The following is a 19,081-nucleotide window of genomic DNA, read 5'->3' as shown; positions in this document are numbered from 1 at the left end:
ATTTTCCTTCCTTTCCACACAACAAGTCAAATAGCAGCAGCACAATGTTGCATGGCCGCTCAAGCCTGCTCCACCGTTGATGATGATTGTGGCTGGTCTTCCACATCAATTAAACTATTGCTCATATCTCATCCGCTTTTCAAAACATCGATTTATTCACGTGTAGCATCCCTCTCGCTAACTTCATGAGAATTCATTCCAATCACTGAACTAACGCTGACCCACCCCAGGTCAAAAAATTCAGCTGAGATCAGGAACTGATCTCGCCTGTATGGCTGAGCTGGCTTTTAAAAAGTTTGCCAGTGAGATAGTCCCAGTGAGAAACATTCATTCAAAAAAATAGAATTGCATGGATTGCTCTCCAATCCTAAACTCTATTCAAATTCAGTTGGCTGAACGGTTGGTTTGTGATGCAGAGTGATGCCCTGCAGAGAGGGCTCAATTGCCACACCAGTGACCTTACCACAAAGGGTCTTCGCCTCAACCGCTCTACTTGCCTGAGGCATGGTGATCTTCAGGTTAAATCATAACCAGTTGTATCTCTCTAAGGAGTGGCCAAATGGCGTGGTAAGGCTTTACCTTTAATCCTGATAACATGGCAACAAGCAGATAACTCAGCTGATGTCACTGACTAATAGAATCCTCAATTATACTAATATTACCGATGTGATATCATCAGAAGGCATGCTCAACGAAGTTTTAATTTGCAAATTAAGTTAACAACCATTCAATCAATATTACTTCACTACTCATATTACTGATCGTCTCGATACAACATTATGGTTACATCTGTTCATAAGTGAAGTGTAATGTAATTGCACTTACTGTGGTTTTATCAATGTGATCCTGCAATGAGTCAATAAGCAGTTCACCCACAGGTTGCCAATCAGTGCGGACCCCTTCAGCTGTTATCACATGAGCCTCATGATCATCCAGAGCTTTCTGCAGTTCTTGAAGTTTCTCCAACACCTTTTCCACCTGTTCCTGCCAGTTGCTCGCATGGATTTTCAATTGCTCCCAAGTTTCCTTCACTTCTATTGACTGTTTGCGGACAGCTTTGGCAATTCTCTGGGCTCTCTCTTCCGGGGTAGGTTCTGGAAATATGAAGTGCAAATAATTTATCAACTATTCATGACTTGGATCTATAGAACTTAAGTTTTCTTTCTAAACCCCTTTCCTCTAAAAAGTCTCTCTGGACTTTCTCCTGAAATTGGGAATATATAGTATAAGACTAAAGATTTTATGACAGGCACATCAATGACAAATTCTCTAATTAGCTAGCAGGTCGCGGAGCCATTAACAGGGAATCACGCAGAGCCAATGCCAAGCCGAATAAAATTCTGCAGATATTTGAAATTTATGACTCCCAAGGAAACTTTAAAAAAGGAGAAGGATTAGAGTGACTAAATGGGTAAAATTCTCAACAAAAGATACGAACAATCCTTTCAGGATCTCTTTCGTAGCTATGAAACAAACATCCAACATAAACCAACTTTCATCTTTCAGGGCTGGCAAGTTAGAATGATAAACCCAAAGTCTACCCTGCATAGTTCTCTCTAGAGCTCACTTAATGAGGTTCTTAAGAGATATAGACACAACAAAGTGTGCAGCTGGATGAACACAGCAGGCCAAGCAGCATCTTAGGAGCACAAAAGCTGACATGTTGGACCGAGACCTTTCATCAGAAAAGGGGGGGGGTGAGGGTTCTGAAATAAATAGGGAGAGGGGGGAGGCGGATCGAAGATAGATAGAGGAGAAGATAGGTGGAGAGGAGACAGACAAGTTAAAGAGGTGGAGATGGAGCCAGTAGAGGTGAGTGTCGGTGGGGAGGTAGGGAGGGGATAGATTTGTCCGGGGAGGACGAACAGGTCTCGGGGGTGGGAAGCGGTTAGGAAGTAGGAGATGGGGGTGGGGCTTGAGGTGGCAGGATGGGCTAGGTGGGCTGGTTTTGGGATGCGGGAGGGGGAGGGGAGATTTCGAAGCTTGTGAAGTCGACATTGATACCACGGAGACGCAGGGTTCCCAAGCGCAATACGAGGTGCTGCTCCTGCAACCTTCAGGTGGCATCGTTGTGGCACTGCAGGAGGCCCAGGGTGGACATCCTATCTGAGGATTGGGAGAGTCAAAACAGTTCACGACTGGGAGGTGCAGTTCTTTAATGCATTGAGCATAGGTGATTGGCAAAGCAGTCCCCAAACCTCCATTTGGTTTCCCCGATGTAGAGGGGGCCACAAAGGGATCAGCGGATACAGTATACCACATTAGCAGATGTGCAGGTAAACATCTGTTTGATGTGGAAATTCTTCCTGGGGTCTGGGATGGGGGTGAGGGGGGAGGTATTGGGACAAGTGAATTTTAAACATTATGCTGACAATATTTGTGGATATATAGGGAAAAGTGCTGGGTGTAGGGGGTGCTGGAGGCGAGTGTGGAGCGGATAAGGGAGTCACCTAAGTGTGGAGGGAAAAATGTCTTTGGTGTGGGGTCGGATCGCAGATGGCAGAAGTGTCGGCGGACGATGCATGGAATCCGGAGGTTGGTGTGGTGGTAGGTGAGGGTGAGGAGGACACTGTTTTGGTAGTTATTATGGGGAGCGGGTATGAGGGATGAGTTGTGGGAAATGCGGGTGACACGGTTGAGGGCGTTTTTGACTATTGAGGAGGGGGATGTTGTGGTCCTTGAACAACCCTCAACAATTTCTCTTTCAATTCCTCCCACTTCCTACAGACAAAGCGGGTGGCCAGTGTACCCACCTGGGCCCAAGCTACGCCTGCCGCTTTGTAGGTTACATGGAACGCTCCCTCTTCCGTACCTACACTGGCCCTAAACCCCACGTCTTCCTCCGTTACATTGGTGACTGTATCGGCACTGCCTCGTGCTCCCACAAGGGGCTCTAACATCCACTTCAGCAACACCTTCCTCCCGAACTTTAAGTTCACCTGGACAATCTCTGATACCTCTCTCCTTCCTGGACCTCTCTATTTCCAACCACCAAGAAACAAATATCCATTTCAAGTCCACCAACTCCCACCAAATTCCCGCAACAATTCATCCACTTTCCCCATTCCTTTGACTCTGCATCTGCTCCCAGGATGAGGGATTCTACTCTCGTATATCTCAGATGTCCTCATTTTTCAAGGACCACAACTTCCCCCGCTCAGTGGTTGATAACGCCCTCGACCGTGTCTCCAGCATTTCCTGCAACAAATCCGTCTCACCCCACCCCACAACAACAACCAAAACAAAGTCTCCCTCGTGCTCACGTACCACCCCACCAACCTCCGGATACAACGCATCAGTTCCTTCGAAACTTTGATATTCCCTGGGAGGCTACAGAGGAGGTGGTGGAGCCTTTGGCCTTCATCTTTGAGTCCTCATTGTCTACAGGTTTAGTACCAGAGGAATGGAGGGTTGCAAATGTTGTGCCTTTGTTCAAGAAGGGCAGTAGAGATGACCCAGGTAATTATAAACCATTGAGCATTACATCTGTTGTCGGAAATGTTTTGGAAAGGGTTATAAGAGATAGGTATTATAATCATCGAGCAAGCACCAATTTGATTGGAGATAGTCAACATGGATTTGTCAAGGGCAAGTCATGTCTCACAAACCTCACTGAGTCATTTCAGAAGCTGACGAAGCATGTGGATGAGGGTCGGGCAGTTGACGTGGTGTACATGGACTTCAGTAAAGCCTTCGATAAGGTTCCACATGGTAGGCTACTGGAGAAAACATGGAGACATGGGATTGAGGGAGATTTAGCAGGTTGGATTAGAAACTGGCTTTCAGTAAGAAGGCAACCAGCCGTGGTTGATGGAAAATATTCAGCCTGGAGTCTGATTACTAGTGGTGTGTCTCAAGGATCTGTTTTGGGACCACTGCTGTTTGTCATTTTCACAAATGACTTGGACGGAGGCATTGGTAGATGGGTTACTAAGTTTGCAGATGACACTAAAGTCGGTGGAGTGGTGGGCAATGTGGAAGAATGTTGCAGGTTGCAATGGAAACTTGGATGAACTGCAGAATTGGGCTGAAAGGTGGCAAATGGAGTTCAATGTGGATAAATGTGAGGTGATTCACTTTGGGAGGAATAATAGGAAGACAGAATATTGGGTCAATGGAAAGATTCTTGGTAGTGTTGCTGTGCAGAGGGATCTTGGTGTTCATGTACGTAGATCCCTGAAAATCGCCACCCAGTTTGATAGTGCTGTTAAGGCGGCTTACGGTGTATTAGCTTTTATTGGTAGAGGGATTGAGTTCCAGAGCCGTGATGTCATGCTGCATCTGTCCAAAAAGCTAGTGCGGTCTCACTTGGAATACTGTGTACAGTTCTGGTCACCCCATTCCAGGAAGGATGTGGAAACATTGGAAAGGTGCAGAGGAGATTTACCAGGATGTTGCCTGGTCTGGAGTGAAGGACTTCTGAAGAAAGGCTGAGGGACTTGGGTCTGTTCTCGTTGGAGAGAAGATGGTTCAGAGGGGATTGAATAGAGACATACAAGATGATCAGTGGATTAGATAGGGTGGACAGTGAGGGTCTTTATCCGAGGATGATGATGTCAGCTTGTATGGGGGGGGCACAGCTAAACATTGAGGGGTGATAGATTTGAGATAGATGTCGGAGGCAGGTTCTTTACTCAGAGTGGTAAGGACGTGGAACCCCCTGCCTGCCAATGTAGTTAGCTCAGCCACATTAGGGGCACTTAAACAGTCCTTGGGTATGGATGATAATGGGATCATGTAGGGGGATGGGCTTAGATTAGTTCACCGGTCCGCCCAGATTGTTGCAATGGGCAAAAAAGCACACCATTGTCTCTACTTCCCAGGAGGCTAAGGTCATTCTGTGCGTCCACAAGGACAACTTTCACTGATGTACCACAGAAAGCATCCTATCTGGATGCATATCACAGCACGGTTCCTTCAGCTAAACAATCACAAGTTATTATGGCTCCTGCCTTTCTTCTTCAAGGCAGAATTGGTTCTGCTTTGTCATAACTATATTGGGAGAAAATCCATGCTCAGTCCAAGTTAATTCTTCCAACAATTGAGATACCATGGAATACTGAGCAATGAGTTGGTGTGAGAGAGAGAGAGAGAGAGACAAAGACAGAGAGGTTGGTCGGCGGGGCCGGGGGTGGAGGGAGACAGGGACAGAGAGAGAGAGAGAGAGAGAGAGAGAGAGAGAGAGATGGGCGATAAGGGAGAGAGAGAGAGAGAGACAGTCAGACAGACAGAATGGGTGACAGAATGTGAGCGTGTGAGTGCCTGCATCAGACAGTGTGAGAGATGTTGCTGAGGTGGAGATAGTTGAGAGTGTCAATCACCAACGATCTCTCCTGGTCCACCCAGATCGTTGCAATGAGTGAAAACAGCACACCAATGTCTCTATTTCCCCAACAGCAGCTTCTTCACCGCTGCTATTGGACATCTGACAAAGGAAGTCAGGAAACATATCAAAGAAAAAGAGACAGCCTATAAAATGGCCAAGAGCACTGGGAAATCAGAAGATTGGGAAGGCCACAAAAACAGACAGAGGATAACAAAGAGAGCAATCAGGAAGCAGAAGATCATATATGAAGGTAGGCAAGCTAGTAATATTAGAAATGACAGTCAAAGCTTTTTTCAATACGTAAGAAGCAAACGAGAGGCAAAAGAAGATATTGGGCCGCTCCAGATTGATTCTGGAAGGCTATTGATGGGAGAAAAGGAAATAGCTGAAGAACTTAATAAGTACTTTGCGTCAGTCTTCACAATGGAAGAAATGAGTAGTATGCCAACAATTAGGGAGAGCCGGGGGCAGAGTTGAGTACGGTAGGCATTACAAAAGAGCAAGTGCTAGAAAAGCTCAAGGGTCTAAAAACTGATAAATCTCCTGGCCCCGATGGGCTACATCCTAGAGTTCGGTGGGAGGTGGCTGAGGAAATCGCAGAGGCTTTGGTCGTGATCTTTCAAAAGTCACTGGAGTCAGGGAAAGTCCCAGATGATTGGAAAATTTCTGTTGTAACTCCCTTGTTTAAGAAAGGATCAAGGCAAAAGATGGAAAATTACAGGCCGATTAGCCTAATCTCGGTTGTTGGTAAAATTCTAGAATCCATTGTCAAGGATGAGATTTCTAAATTCCTGGAAGTGCAGGGTCAGATTAAAACAAGTCAGCATGGATTTAGTCAGGGGAGGTCATGCCTATTCGAATTCTTTGAAGAGGTGACAAATATGTTAGACCAGGGAAACTCAGTAAATGTTGTCCATCTAGACTTCCAATAGGCCTTTGATACAGTGCCTCACGGGAGGCTGCTGAGCAAGGTGAGGGCCCATGGTGTTCGAGGTGAGATACTGGCTTGGATTGAGGATTGGCTGTCTGACAGAAGGCAGAGAGTTGGGTTAAAAGGCTCTTTTTCGGAATGGCAACCGGTGACGAGTGCTGTCCCGCAGGGTTCAGTTTTGGGGCCGTAGCTGTTCGCCTTATATATTACTGATCTGGATGAAGGGACTGGGGCATTCTGGCGAAGTTTGCCGAAGATACGAAGATAGGTGGACAGACAGGTCCTACTGAGGAGGTGGGGAAGCTGCAGAAAGATGTAGACAGTTTAGGAGAGTGGTCCACGAAATGGCTGATGAAATTCAATGTGAGTAAATGTGAGGTTTTGCACTTTGGTAAAAAGAATACAGGCATGGACTATTTTCTAAATGGTGAGAAAATTTGCAAATCAGAAGTGCAAAGGGATCTGGGAGTGTTGGTCCAGGATTCTCTACAAGTTAACTTGAAGGTCGAGTCCGTAATTAAGAATGCGAATGTAATGTTGGCGTTTATCTCAAGAGAGTTGGAATATAAAAGCAGCCATGTGCTTCTGAGGCTTTATAAGGCTCTAGTTAGGCCCTATTTAGAAAACTGTGTCCAATTTTGAGCCCAACACTTCAGGAAGGACATAGTGGCCCTGGAGCGTGTCCAGCGGAGATTCACACGGATGATCCCTGGAATGCTAGGTTTAATGTATGATGAACGGCTAAGGATCCTGGGATTGTCCTCGTTAGAGTTTAGAAGGTTGAGGGGCGATCTAATAGAAACTTACAAGATAATGTATTGTTTAGAAGGGGTGGACGCTCGGAAGTTGTTTCTGTTAGGCGGGGAGACTAGGACCCGTGGGCACAGCCTTAAAATTAGAGGGGGTAAATTTAAAACTGAAATGAGACGACATTTCTTCAGCCAGAGAGTGGTGGGCTTGTGGAATTCATTGCCGCAGAGTGCAGTGGAGGCCGGGACGTGAGATGCCTTCAAGGCAGAGATCAACAAATTCTTGATCTCAAAAGGAATCAAGGGCTATGGGGAGAGTGCAGCGAAGTGGTGTTGAAATGCCCATCAGGCATGATTTAAATGGTGGAGTGGACTTGATGGGCCGAATGGCCTTACTACCACTCCTCTGTCTTAAGGTCTTATGGACAGGTACATGGATGGGCAGGGAGCAAATGGACACAGACCCTTAGAAAATAGGTGACAGGTTAGACAGAGGATCTCGATCGGCGCAGGCTTGGAGGGCCGAAGGGCCTGTTCCTGTGCTGTAATTTTCTTTCTTCTCTTTATTTGTACTCTTGCCTCTCTCTTACCTTTATAGCTGAAAAAAAACTCCTGCAATTTTTTTTTAACATTACCCTCATTAATATTGCCCTCATATTTCATCATCTTCCCCCTTATTGCCTTTTTAGTTGTCCTCTGCTAGTTTTTGAAAGGCTTCCCAATCCTCTGGCTTCCCACTCACCTACACCACATTTTATCCTTTTTCTTTTGCTTTCATCCTGTCCCTGACTTACCTTGTTAGCCATGGTTGCTGATCTTTTCCTGATCTCAACTCCACTCTCCTGCCAGCTCCCCATGGCCCTTGATCCCTATTTTTCATCAGAAACATATTTATTTCTTTCCTGGATCGGTCGATTGGTGCTGCCTCCATTGCATTCAGGGGCAATGAATTCCACAGATTCACAACCCTCTCCTCATCTCCATTTTGAACATTCCATCTCTCACTCAACAGCCACAGCTTCTTGTTTGAGACTGTTCCACAATGCAGAACATGTGCTCAATGCCCATCTTTTCAATCCCCTTTACTATTTTATATATCTCAATCAGAACCACCCCCTCACTCTTTCGAACACCAGCAAGTACAAGCGCAAGCTACTTAGCCACTTCTCATACGACAGCCCTTTTATCCCTGGAATCAGTTAAACCTCCTCCGAACTGCCTCCAGTACAAACGTATCTATCCTCAGTGAGGGGATCTAAACTGGACACAACACTCTGGTCTCACCAACGCCCAATGTATGAGGAAAAACACTTTGTTACTTTAATGATCCAGTCCTTTTGTGACAAATGCCAGAGTTCCATCTGCCTTTCTTATGCTATGCTATACCTGCATACCCACTTTCGGCTATTCATGCACAAAGGCAGCCAGATAACACACTTTGAATCTTCCTTCCATTTAAATAATAATTCGCCCTTTTTTCCCCTGGGCAAAATAGGCAAGCCTTGTGCTTATCCACATTAACCACCTGCCAGATTCTGGTCCATTCTCCTCGCCTGTCAATGTTCCGCTGTGTATGTTCTATTTCACATCACAGGCTGTTGTCCCACCTATTTCAGAATCATCCATGCATTCTGTTATGTTACATTTTGTCTCTGCTTACATATCATTTGTATAGGTTACAAATAGTTGAGGTCAGAGAACTGAACCCGCAGCACCCAACTAGTGACAATTCACCATCCAGGCAAAGACTCATTTATCCTGACACTCAGCTTTCTGTCAGTTAGCCAGGCCTTTGTTCAAACCAATATTCTACCCTTCATCCCCTTGGATCTAACGTTCTGGTTCACATTTTTATGCAGCAACTGGTCAAATTCTTGCTGGAAATCTCAATATGCCACATCCCTCGGATCCCTGTACAAGGTCCTCAATTCTGCCACCTCATCAGTTCCTGACTTCATTCCAGCTTTTGTTCAAACACGGTCAAAAGACTTGAATTCCGGAGGTGAGCTAAGGATGGCTACATTTGACCGAGTGTGGCATCAAGGAGCGCTACCAAAACTGCAGCTGATGGGAATCCAGCAGAAACTCACCACTGGTTCGAATAATATCTGCACAGAGGACGATATTTTTTCCATTCTTTCATGGGAAAGAGGGCATTGCTGGTTAGACCAGCTTTTATTGCCCATCCCAAATTGCATAACTGATATCTGGAGTTCCATGTAGGCCACACCAGGCCACGCAGTTTCCTTCCCTAAAGAACTTAAGTGAATCAGATGGGTTTTTCCGACAATTGGCAATGGATTTACGATCATCATTAGACTCTTAATTCCAGATTTTCATTGAATTCAAATTCCATTATGTGCCATCGTGGAATTTGAACCAGGTCCTCAGCACATTACCTGAGTGTTTGGATTAATCGTCTAGTCATAATACCATTAGGTCATCGCCTCTCCTAATGGGAGGCATTTTGGTTGTTGGAGGTCACCTGCAGGAGGTCCTGAGAGTACAGTCCTAAGCCTAACCATCTTCAGCTGCCTTATCAATGACCTTCTCTCCATCATAAGCTCAGAAGTGGGGATGTTCACCAGAGATAGCAGAATATTCAGCATCATTCACCACTCCTCAGATAGTGAACCTGTCCATGTCCAAATGCAACAAGGCCAGAACGATGTCTAGGCTTGGGCTGCTAAGTGGCAAGTCGCATTTATACTTTAAAAATACTAGGTAATGACCATCTCCAGTAAGAGAAAATCCATAAATTGTCCCTCGACATTCAATGGTGTAACCATCACTGAATTGTCCGCTATCAAAATCCCAGGTTTTACCAGTGAACAGAAATTCAATTGGACTTCCTATTTAAATGCAGTGGCTACAAGAGCAGGCCCAAAGTTTGGATTACTGCATCAAGTAACTCACCTCCTGATTCCCCAGGCCTGTCTACCAGCTACAGGAACAAGTCAGAAGAATGGTGGAATACTCCCCACTTGCCTAGATGGGTGCAGATGCAAAAGCACTCAACAAGTTCAACACCATCCAGGAAAAAGCAGCCGACTCCCTCCAGTGCTCATTAGCAGCAGTGTGTACCATCTATGAGATGCAGTGAGAAATCTGCAAAAGATCCTGAGATAGGACTTTCCAAACCTATGACAAATTTCAGCTACAAGGGCAAGGGTAACAGATATATGAGAACAGCACCACCTACAACACCCTGTCTAAGCCACTCACCATCTCAACTTGGAAACATATTGCTGTTCTTTCACTATCGCTGGGTCAAAGTCCTGGAAATACGCCCCGACTGACTGAGTCTACCTACAGCACATGGACTACAATGATTCAACAATGACAAGGGTAACTAAGGATGGGAAGTAAATGCTGGCCCAGTTCGTGATGCCAGTGGCCCAGAAACAAATAACAATTAAATATCACCTACCTCCTCTTAATTCCAGTTTCTCATGCAGCACCATTCTGATTAATCTATAAAACATGGTCTTTCTATAGCAATGCTCAAAGCTACACACAGTACTCAGTTGTGATCAAATCATAGTCTGCACAATATTAAGAACCATCACTGGCTGATGAGTATGATTGCCCAGCTAGGAAATTCCATATCACAGGTCCTGAGCTCTGTGCGGGTTGATTAGCCTGAACTGGAGCCACATATCTGACCACACGTTTAGGTCGTCTTTCGGAGTGGTGGAAGTGGTCTCGGCCTTGAGAACATTGGCATTCCTTTCTCCAGTTCCTTTCCCACACTTGAACTTCTTGTCTGGTGTTCATGAAGAATTATGTGCCTTCATACAGGAGATTCCCCCAAGTTGGTTTCTTCTGAATGGGGATATCCATACTTTGACCTCCAAGTACTACTTCTTGAAGGAACATTTCAAGGTCTTTGAAATGCTTCCTTTGACGACTTCTTGTTCAGATGCCTTCCTTGAGTTGGCAAAAATTTACTTTGGTAGTCATAACTTCGGCATCCCAAGTACATGGCAATCCCAATGAGGTTTGTTTCAAATCATCATGGCGTCAATGCTGATGCTGGGAGGTTTTTCCTCCTCGCTGATGTGGAGAATCCATGACAAAACTGTGCTGAAAGGGTCTTGAAGTGGCAGCTCTATGTTATCCAGGTTTCACAGTCATATAGAAGAGGCTGAACGATGCATGCCTTGAACTCAAGGATCTTGCGATCAGCACAGATGTCACAATTGAGCATTCTCATCCTTAGGAGTCCAAAGGTGCCACTCGCAGATTGGACGTAATGTTAGAATCTCTGTATCGATGTCAGCCTTAAAAGAGAGAGAGCGTCCCATCTAAGGGAAATGTTCTACATTTGGGAGGATTTCTCTATTAATTTTGATGAAAAGATGGACCACAACATGACAGATTGGTAAAGGATTTGAGTCATCTTGAGGTTCGAACACAGAACATAACAGCGCAGTACAGGCCCTTTCGGCCTTGATGTTATGAAACCAACCTGAAGCCCAACAAACCTACACTATTCCATTATCATCCATATGTTTATCCAACAACCATTTAAATGCCCTTAAAGTTGGCAAGTCTACTACTGTTGCAGGCAGAGCATTCCACGCCCTTACTACTCTCTGAGTAAAGAACCTACCTCTGACCTCTGTCCTATATCTATCACCCCTCAATTTGAAGCTATGTCCGGCCCGTGTCAAACATGGCCATCCGAGCCAAAAGATTCTCACTGTCCACCCTATCTAATGCTCTGATCATCTTGTACGGTTCCATTAAGTCGCCTCTTAATTTTCTTCTCTCTAACGAAAACAGCCTCAAGTCCCTCAGCCTTTCCTCAAAACGCCTTCCCTCCATACCAGGCAACATCATGATAAATCTCCTCTGCACCTTTTCCAATGCTTCCACATCCTTCCTGTGATGCGGTGACCAGAACTGTACGTAATATGCCAAGTGCAGCTGCACCAGAGTTTTGTACAGCTGCAACATGCCCTCATGGCTCTGAAACTCAATCCCTCTATGAATAAAACCTAACACACCGTATGCCTTCTTAACAACCCGATCAACCTGGGTGGCAAATTTAAGGTTGAGGCTAATTCTTCAGTATACTTCTGCAAAGGCCTTAAGGGAGATTTGAAGACTTCTGAGAGCGGAAATGACATTGTGAACCACATACTGAAGTTCCATATGCGAGGTCAGTGTCATTTTCTTCTTCGATTTCAACTGGTTGAGGTTAAAAGGTTTTCCATCAATCCTGTCCAGGCCACTGGGAAGCTTGTTCTTCACGAGATTAAGAATGGCGGTGGCAAAGCTGGAGAAAAGGGTGGGCGTGATGGCACATTCTTCCTTGAGCCTCAACTTGACCTCAAAGAGCTTCTGCACAATATTGCATTTCTGGTATTGAAGCCTGATTTAAGCTGTTGGCCTTTTATCATTTTAGCAAACTACTTCAACTTTGAGGGAAGATTGTATTTAAATGGTTAAATCCCTAAGTTTCCACTGATTGGAACAATTCTATCAAGTGGAATACTATATTACTCACCGGAGTGCAGTACTCCACCATGGGGCAATGTAACTTGTGTCCCTTTGATGTGCGCCCCGAAAACAAACAGCTTTGGCAGATGTCAGAATTGAAGTGCTTGAGACTGCGGTACATATAAAGAAGTAAGAGAAATGTTCATTTTTGTTTAGATATTTTCAACCTTTGAAGGAATGCAAGTTAAGTAGTTAAATTACATATTTCTTTTTATTTTGAAGAAACGGTAAATTGTTTGGGGAGAAACAAATGCTAGGAAAGTCGGGGAAAACTGTCCCAACTCCCCCAGTCAATTTTCATAATGCAATATCTCATCCCTGGAATCATTCCTGTAATTTGGTCCTGCTCTGTCTCCAACATTTTCACAAAGTTCCCTTCGCATGGAAGGTTTTCATCTGCCATGGTGGCATAAACCTATTCAGAAGTAATCTTGCCAGAATCTTCCCAGCAATGGAAAGGCTGGTGATCCCATGGTTCTTTGAGCAATCTGACATTTCTCCTTCAGTTTTGTACAAGATATGGCATCTGAAAGATTCTGTGAAATCCTGCCCTGTTCCTCATAGTCCATGAAAAGCAAACAGATCTTGGCCTTCAGAGTTAGGCCACCATTCCTCAAGCTTCAGATGGAATTCAATTGACTCCGGGTCGCTGTTGCTCTTTACTTAGTTATGGTAGTCATAGTTTCATCCACAGTTGGGGTCTCACTTCTTAGACAGGGAGTTGTTTGGTCAGATCAATGGCAGTAACACGCACCTTTTCCAAGATGGTCAATCTTAGAAATGTAGGAGAATAGTTAACCAAAAAGGTTCAATTACCCCGTAGAAATCCTGTCCAAATATGCATTTTAATTTACTAATTATGGACAAGAAGTTTTATCGATCATTTAGCAACACCACAGCAATCACTTTCATAGGATGCACACACACTGATTACAGGACTAATAAAAAGGCCTTTCTGTAAATTCCCAATAATTGCAAATTACAGAAGCAACCGCAAGTCGAGTTACAATCCGTTCTGAGCCACAGTGTCTGTGATCAATGCAACTGTGAACAAAATACCAAAAACATGCAGCATTCACCTCTCACAAAAATTAAGGTAAAGAAGTTGATACTTAATTTGTCCTAATTACTTCTCTGGTCCATAAATTTGTTGGGATTTTTGATGATTTCAGTTGTATCATTTACTGACAGAGTTTCCAATAGAACATCGAAAGTTAAAGCTTTCTTTAAAAACTAATTCCCACTAACTTTCTGCTGGTTTGCACATCTCACCTGAAACCTACGATTGGGTACTCTTTGCAGATGTTACACTTAGCCTGATGTTTTGCAGTTTCAGCAGCTGCCACACGGTGTCGAACAGGCAGCCACACCATGGACTGAGGCTCCAATCTCATCCACTCGACAAAGCGTTCAACGTCAATCTCTGGTTTGTTCTGGCCCTGGAGGGAAATAAAAGATCAGCTGCATGATTAATTATGTCAAGCTTACGTCCGCTATCCTCAGTGATATGGTATCTCATACACTATCACTGGGGTTTCTGACATTGTTTTTTGTCATTAATCTAATAAAAACATTGACTACTTATCAACATGATAGCCTTGGATTCGTGGTGGTACATGTTAGCCTCTGGAACTAATTCAAACCGAAAATGAGCACAAAAATCATACTGGCAAGTGGACCCGCTTGACCTTATGAATTGGTGCAGAGCACACTTACATGTTGGAAGCAACTGCAGATACTTGGTTCAATGTTGCAGCCTCCAAATGAAGCTACCTCACCCAGCTGCCAAGGGATCTGGACTGCATCGTAAAGCAAAAGACTCAGGCTTCGTTGGTCACATAAATCTGTGGGTTCAGCGACTTGTTTGAAGAGATCTGCCAAAGTTATCCAGAAGAAAAATATTGATATTCCTCAACTTCAGGGAGGTAGTTGAGAGTTCAATACATCCAATACATCTTCCTCAATTGCCTTGTTTTGTAAATTATGTTGAAAGATTATTTTATGATCTTGATTGGCTATTTGCAAACAACTGTGGAAACAAAAACTTCTGTTTGTTGACAACAATGGACAATGTATGTTGTATGATTCTCCAAGGAAGTCATTTTGTCAATGTCTTTCTTGATTGTAAATCTCAAAACTCTCTGATATCTCCTCATTCATTTCACAGAGGCAATCTTTGTGTGGACCTGGAAAACATGGGCACTGTCCTCAATGAATATTTTGCGTCAATCTTTACAACGGAGAAGGACACTGCAAGTATAGATATCAGGGCAGAGGACCTCGGAACATCAGAGGTTAAGACATAGGGAGATGCAGCTGGTTTAGCAACTTTAAAAGTGGATACATCTGCAGGCCGAACTGAAACGTATACCAGTTAGCGAGGGAAGTGAGGGAGGAGATATCTGGGCCCCTGGCACCAATTTTCAAACCCTTGTCAATCACACGTGAAGTCATGAAGGACTATTAACATTGTCCCACTATTATCAAACGGACAGAGAAACAGACCAGGAAATTAAAGACCAGTCAGAATAATCTCAGCACTGGAGAAGCTACAAAGAGGCATTCTTAGGGGTAGAATGTACTTGCATGAATTAATCAGAGATAGTCAGTATGGATTTGTTAAGATGAGGTCACATTTCAGAAATTTGATCCAAATTTGAGGAGATGTTGGAAGATTGATGAACTTCTGCATTTGATGTTGACTGAGTAAAGTCCCCCTTGGCAGACTGATCAAGAAAGCAACAGTCAACGGGATCAAAGGCAAAGAGGCACACTGGAGCCAAAACTGGCTGAGGCAGAGAGCACAGGGTGATTGATGGTAGAGGGATATCTATTTGACAGGATGTTTGCTTTCAGTGGGGTTGTGCAGGGCTTGCCACAAGGGCCCTTGAAGTTCGTCATGTATATTCTTCATTTGGGCTTAAACACAATTTGTATGACCGTGTCGCTAGCAAATCACTAATTCAGTGAGGAGGATATCGGTGGAATGGTCATGTAAATAACAGCCATGGGATCAAAGGCAAATTGGCAAATTGGTTGACAGACAGGAAGAATAAACTTCAGGAGGAGATCAACAGACTGGTCAGCGGGACACAGCAATTGGAACTCAACCAGGAAAAGTGTGAGCTAACGAACTCGGGAGGGCTAACAAGGCAAGGGATCACACTATGAAGTGTGTGATCCTGGAGATTACTGAAAAAACCAAGATGCTGCCTGGGCTGGGGGTTCTCATGGAATCATAGAGTACAGAAGAGGTCCTACAGCCCACTAAGGCTGTACCTCTAAAAATACACTGCGACATATACTAGTCCCATTTTTACACACTGGACCATTCTCAAAAATATTATGACATTACAAGTGCTCATCCAAGTACTTTTCAAAGGTTGTACGGTTTCTTGTTTCAACTTCCCTCCCAGGCAATGCATTCCAGACCTTTACCACACTCTGAGTGAAAATGATTTTCCGCAAAGCTCCTCTAAATTTCCCGTCTTTCTCTTTAAAATTGTGCCCTACCGTTATTGATGCTTTAACTAAGGGGAACAATGCTTTCTACTCAACCTATCTATACCTCTCATAATCTTCTATGCCTCTATCAGGACCTCCACTCACCCCGCCAAACGTTCTCTGCTTCACAGAAAATAATCTGAATTTTTCCAGCCTTTCTTCACAGCTAAAATGCTCCAACACATGCAACATCCTTTTCATTCCCTCCAGTGCAATCACATCCTTCCTCATGGGTGGTGACCAAAACTCCACACATGACTCCAGCTGTGGCCTAACCAAACTTTTAAACAGCTCCAAAGTGACCTCCCCACTCTTACAATCTATGCCACGACTGATAAACGGAGATGTCCTATATGTCTTTGTAACAACCCTTACTAGCCTGACCTGACCCCTTCAGGAATTTATGAACAAGTACCCCAGGATCCCTTTTCTCCTCTAAGCTTCCCAGTGTCCTGCTATGCATTAGATTTAGATTTAGGTTTTATTATCACATGTATTCAATACAGGGTACAAGAGTACAATGTCACCTCAGACGGTGCCATCTCAGGTACAAAGTACCTCGGTACGAAATTTTAGATGCAGATGTAGAAAATTTATCCACCCTTCTTTACTCAGAGTCGTAGGGGAGTGGAATGCAATGCTGGAGAGGGTAGTGGAGTCAGCCTCATTAGGGGCATTTCATCGGCTATTAGTCAAGCACATGAATGACAGTATAAGGTAGGAGTGGAGGTTAGATAGACCTTAGGATGAGGGTAAAAGTTCGGTACAACATCGTGGGCTGAAGGGCCTGTACTGTGCTGTACCGTTCCATGTTCTATGTTAGAAAAATAAATGAATAAGTTAACAAGTTCAGCACGACAGTCTTCTTAATATAACAGTAGAAAAATAAAAACAAAAGTTTAAAAAGTCAAACATTACAGTCCTTTCTGAAGCCACGAGTTTGCAGACACTCTGAACGAGGGCTCCACAGTGACGGCTCGTATTCCCCTGTGCTGGGCTCAGGCCCGCCCATCCTTGCCAGTGGACTTCACTGCTGACGGCCGTTGCTGTCCTCCATCGGGCATGACAGGCTTTGCCACATTAAGTACTCTCTTATCTTATTCCTTCTTCAGGCTATATCAATTTGCCACTGACCTGCCCAACTGACCGATGCCAAGATTGGAGCAGACAAGGGGACCTGGTAAAGGTGTTTAAGATTTTGAAGGGCTTAGAAAGGATAACTGGAAGTTGCTTTTTCCATTCGTAGACAGGGGAGGGGAGTTGAGGAGAACCTATTTACCCCAGTGTGGTGGGAGTCCCGAGCTCACTGACTGAAACTGTGACTGATTCAGAAAGTGTCTGAATATTTAAGCAGTATTTAGATGTTCACTTGTGTTGCCGTAGACTCCAAGGCTATGGGCCAAACAGTCAAAAAGGAAATCAATGCCATGTGAGTTCAATGTAGACAGATCTTTGTTGAGTAGTGCAGGAACTACAGACCACATGGCCTCCTCTTGTGCAACAAACATCCATGAGTCTATAATTACACAGCTTTTCTTGGAGGTATTTCTCCACTTGACTGATTCTTTGTAAAAGCAAGGCTAACAAAATAAATCCTTTTTATTAAAAGCTTCCATCTCACTGAGGAAGCTTCAGGCCAATTTGATAATCTGCTCTCAAAAATCTGCTCATATTTTGATAGTTGGGACAAATTCTACTGTCATGGCTGACACAATCCACAACATTCGAAATCAATCAACAATATTCCAGAAAGATGATCATTTGCCTATCCGACCGATTTTAACTGATGCTTTAAAAAAAGAGAAATAAATCTGGATCTGTCAAAAACTAATCAGTTCTTCCTTTGACCATACCCATACATACCAGCTTTCATGAAATATGCCCATCAGTTTGTGAGATACATTGTTGACAAACAGTACAACAAATGGGGAAAAACATGCCCTCACATTAAGTGTTATCACTGCTGCAAGTGAGCAGTAGAGTCATACAGCACTTCTGAATATTTTTCCCAGTATTCTAATGACGAAAACATTATTGGTAACAAAAACAGCAGCTAAGGTTAGTGTCTTTGAGAAACAATAGCATCATACATATGTAGCGCATCATTTATCTTGTAGGAATGTACTGTGCAGGATCTGCACAGACCAAGTTATGACTTAACATTCATAGTGGCAGTGACTAAATACAGAAATATACTAATACAGCAAACCTTTTGTTAAACAGCACCCGTGGTACCAGGAATGTGCTGAGTAATCAAAAATTCCAGTCGATCAATAGGTCCACACGCACAAAAAAAACACACACTCAATAATAGGAACATAATGCACAGGATATATGCATCACTGTTCTCCTTCATTTACAGTATAAATAACTTCAGTAATGAAGCAACTTTGCCTTAACTAAAACTTACTGGCAGGGAGCCTTCTCACTTGCACCCTCACCAGACATCACAGAGATTATGAGAATACAGTAAACATCTGGTGTATAATTTTTGTCAGTTTATTGAGTGTGCTAGTTTGTTAAACAAAGTTTACATACAGTTAAATCGACAGTTTACATGTGTATCAGCAATGATAGATTTAGTACTGACACTTGTATTTTTCCTCCAGATGATCCTTGAAGAGTCACGTCAAGCGAATTTTCAAAGAAAGCACTCTGATTCTTCCACTCATACCCCTGGAAAAGGAAGTTGCAGAATGTCATGACTGACTTTACTTATTTGAATACAGCATAACATACATAGAACATTGAACAGTACAGGCCCTTCAGCCCACAATGTTCTGCCGAACTTTTACCCTAAACCTCAGGTCTATCAAACCTCCACCCCTATCTTATATTACCATCCATATGCCTGTCTAATAGTCACTTAAATGCCCCTAATGAGGACGACTCCGCGACCCACTCGAGCTGAAACAAAGATCTCTTTGAATTGTCATTTGTCAGACATGTATTGAATCAAAAAACAAATTTCTCACTTCCATAGATTTCTACAGCATCTTAATATGATTTGTGAAGATTATACTCCACCCTTTCATTTAATAAATACAACTTTAAACAAAATGC

General features: G+C 43.7%; 1 long non-coding RNA gene across 1 annotated transcript in view; it reads right to left on the bottom strand.

Annotated features, from left to right (window-relative positions):
- The window catches only part of LOC132208081 (uncharacterized), a 74,463-nt gene extending 59,952 nt beyond the window's left edge, over positions 1-14,511 (bottom strand). Inside the window, exons 1-4 of the long non-coding RNA XR_009444175.1 lie at positions 14,231-14,511; positions 13,787-13,953; positions 12,522-12,624; positions 826-1,094 (exon numbers count right to left, since the gene is read on the bottom strand). This is a non-coding gene — a long non-coding RNA (uncharacterized LOC132208081). The remainder of the gene's footprint in view (positions 1-825; positions 1,095-12,521; positions 12,625-13,786; positions 13,954-14,230) is intronic.
- Positions 14,512-19,081: the final 4,570 nt, after the last annotated feature.

This window comes from Stegostoma tigrinum, unplaced genomic scaffold (assembly GCF_030684315.1).
Source record: "Stegostoma tigrinum isolate sSteTig4 unplaced genomic scaffold, sSteTig4.hap1 scaffold_281, whole genome shotgun sequence".
Lineage (NCBI taxonomy): Eukaryota > Metazoa > Chordata > Chondrichthyes > Orectolobiformes > Stegostomatidae > Stegostoma > Stegostoma tigrinum.
Note: the sequence above shows the minus strand (reverse complement) of the source record. Positions and strands in the feature narration are given on the sequence as shown.